The following is a 3,841-nucleotide window of genomic DNA, read 5'->3' on the forward strand; positions in this document are numbered from 1 at the left end:
GGCCGGCCGGCCGCTCATACTCAGAAATTTCCGTTAATCTAAGGAAAGACTCCGCTCGCTTCGCTCGCTCCGTAACTATTTTTTGTAGTTCTGTAGACAGCTCTACTGGCGCTCTCAATGTGTTGCGATCGGACCTACTTATGCAGTGCGTGCCTCAGTCACTCCAATACACAAAACCTGTAGAAAATGTTTACAAGTTGACGTTTTCACCGAGTACAGGTCTCGCGGATTTTAGCGGCAGGTTTTACACCTAGAAAATTTAGTGTACTTCAGGCTATATCTTCGTCGTCTTAAGCTTTTAAGTGTTGAAGATGCGATCGACTTGTTGGGTAACAAGTCGGCCACGATTGTGTAAAATGGCTTCATCGTAGATCGATTAGTTTCCGAGATATAACCGGAAATGTAAAAGTGCAAAACCTACCGCTTAACCCGGCAGTTGCTGGGGTATTTCGCCACCCACCGTTTGCTGGGGGGGGGGGGGGGGCGTTAAACGCCCCCAGCCGATAACTCGAGAACCAATAGGCGCAGCGAAACGCACGAGGCGGCAAACGAAAGAACGCGACGAGACGCCTCAGATGAGTACTTTAAAGTTGAATTTTGAGGTCGCAGGTCGGGTCAAGGTCAGGTCAAACACCTAAAATCGGGCTTTCAGTAGCATGGACTTCAGGACTTCGCAATGGGCGCCTCTCGTCAGTAACTCTGTCAAAACGGTGCACAATCCATCATATAAGGCCTACAGGAGTGTCAGCTCCATGTAGGGGTCAGTCAAGCATAGGTCAGGGTCAAGGTCAGGTCAACCGGGTAGGCACATATCCCCGAAAATCAAAACTGATATTCGCAGCCTGTGACACATGTTTAATGGGTAATTTGGGGCGTAGAACACGATGGTGGCATTCATTTTATCATATGTGTACCTGTTTGGCTCAAAAAGTTCAATTTAAGAAATGCATGTATCATGGTCGTGAAGTAGACACGAGAAACTGCCAAGATTCAGTTCAAGATTCTGGAAAATGCGGAACGATAATCAATAATCGAAGATAGCCATTTGATTGTTCATGGTATTGGCAGTCTAATGGCGTTTACGGCATGTCTGTATGTCTATTCTGTGATTTTATATGATTTTTGGAACATATGCCGTTTTTGGTCGAAAACTCAGAAATCATGACGTCACTAAAGCCTCGATATCCCAAAAATTTTCCGACCGATTTTTTTTTTTTTGAAACTTTGTCAAAATAAACTTCAATCAATTCCCTACAGGTACCCAAAATTTAACGCGCCTGCGGCGCGCCATTTTTATGCTATGGCCCGGCGAAAAAAGTGGGGGCGTTTAACGCCCCCCCCCCCAGCAACTAGCGGGTTAATCTCGCGAGAGCCGTACCTGTACGACTTTTATCAGGCTGAGGTCCACCGGGTGGCGGACCACCACAAGATCCGTGGCGACAGCCCTGTCGGCGACAGGCGTCATTACCGGCCTACAGGACTAAAGGACCTAGGTACATACCTAACATACCTAAGTCGATGTATCTGTCAGCCTATGCATATCCGACTAGCTAGGCAGAAGGGGTGGGAAGTCGGTCCCGGTGTCTATAATTTGACGAGCTGCTTATTTTTTTGTGACACTTTCTTGTTTATTTGTACATCTTTCAATGCATTCGTTTACAGACCTTTGGATGTGTTAACATGCGCTTACATTGTCTACACAATCCCGCTTCCTGCAAGCGGCGGAAACTGGTTTACAGGGGTCACGTGTGACCATTGCGTCGGTGACAGCGATGCACAGTGCGATCGAAACGCCGCGACCGACGGGTGGAACGGCACCACTGCACTCGTCGGCCCACTGCCCGTCGCTGCCTGGCGGACAGAACGGCGAACGCTTAGCCAACCCCTTCGCGTGGTAGTATATTCCGCTGACTGTCCGTCCTCGCTCCCACTCCACCGAGCATGGTCAACAGGTGGCTATATTTACGACAGAAGACATCTACCCTATTAGTACAGTCTGCTATATATCGCTCCACATTTAAGTAATTTGTTATAAACGTGATAAAACCGGGTGCATCTGGTCTTTTCCCCAAATTTCTACACTGCCATATGTAAGCTTTACCGAGCAGGAGCGCCACCCGCAGCGGCGCCGCCGCCAATGGTCCGTTGCGCTCACACGTGCCCAGCACTATCACCGACGGCACAAGAGGCGTGGCAAGCGAGAACATTCTTTTGAATTCAAACCAAAAGGTTTTACTGGATTCGCAACTCCAAAAAATATGCAAGATGCTTTCAACGGGCCATGAACAACGATCACATTTTTCGTCGTCCCTAATACGGTATAAAAACAGGAGCCTGTTTGTAGGTAAAATCCTATGTAATAGACGTAACTGTAGCCAGCGAATTTTGAAGTCATTTGTGCTTTCATAAATACTTTTAAAGACTTCTTTCCATGAGCCTGTTTGGATTTGTAGTTCGCGTTCCCATTTTTCTTGAGCTTTATTAGGAGTAGTTGTCACAGTGAGATTTATCATTTGTTTGTATGACCACTTTGCCGTTTTGTAAGTATTGTTTAATTCCTCGTATAAATCAACCTCACGATGATTCATTGTTTGTTCGGGCCTGTTCAGTTTGCGTTTCCAATCTCGTGGAATTCGTTCCAAAATAGTGTGCCAGGTAAGGAAGTGACCACAATTATACTTCCTCTGTAGTTCATCACAGTTCATGATACGCCTAGCGCTGGCATTATACAAATCTTTGATTCTCAATACGCCATTCGATAACATCCTTCTTTTCGGAATGCTGGGATGGTTATCTAATCGCAATGCCTGATTGAGCCAAAGGGACTCGTTTATGATCGACAACTCAGTTAAACTGGTACCCTGTGAGATAGTCTGCCAGGCAAGTACTGTCTCTATCCAGAAAGGATTATGCACTACATCACATAACTCTTTCTTCGCTATGTTGCATTCAAAAATACTAAGGGTATCCATAACACTGAGTTTGCTTTTCATCACGTCTTTCCATTTCCCTCGGGTATCATCGTCAAGGTATTTCTTGACCCATGTTATTCTAAGGCTGTCGGCCTGCACTGACGGATCTGGCACTTTAAGTCCTCCAAAGTGATAGTCATTTTTCATTGTTGTTCTCTTTATCTTATCCTTGCCTTTGTTCCAAATAAAATTGAACATTATCTTTTCAATCTCTTTTAATTGCTGTTTGTCTGGTTTCTCTATTACTGACATTGTGTATACCAACTGTGACAATGCAACCGATTTGATTAGATGGACTCTACCGTATGGCGTTAAGCCAAACTTGAGCCATGGGTTTAGCGTTTTTTTAAGCTTCTTTATTTTTTCAGGATAGTTTAGGCTTGCTAAATCTGATTTCACTGGGTCGACCCGCACACCTAAATATTCTATCGGACCTTGTGTCCAACAAAGTTCCAGGTCATCACAGATCTTGTCAGTCCTATGCTTATGTTTTCCAATCCACATTGCATTTGACTTGTGCCTGTTAAGCAGTAACCCAGATAATCCACCAAAGCTTTCAAACATTTCCATACACACACGTAAGGACTGCTGAGACCCATCAAGTATTAATGTTGTATCATCTGCATAGCTCGAAATTTTTACCTCAGTGCCATTAAATGTCATACCCTTAATACGCTCATCCCTACGAATTGACTGAAGGAGCGGCTCCATACAGATGACGAACAATAAACAACTCAGGGGACATCCCTGTCTTAACCCCCTCTCAATCTTGTATGACCTTGACAGGTGTCCGTTCATTGTTATCTGCGCACTTACCGGATTGTTCGGACATTGCGTGTAAAGCATTGAGACCCATTTTATAAAGTTCT

The sequence above is a fragment of the Amphibalanus amphitrite genome, unplaced genomic scaffold (assembly GCF_019059575.1).
Source record: "Amphibalanus amphitrite isolate SeventyFive unplaced genomic scaffold, NRLGWU_Aamphi_draft 000155F_arrow, whole genome shotgun sequence".
In the NCBI taxonomy this organism is placed as follows: Eukaryota; Metazoa; Arthropoda; class Thecostraca; order Balanomorpha; family Balanidae; genus Amphibalanus; species Amphibalanus amphitrite.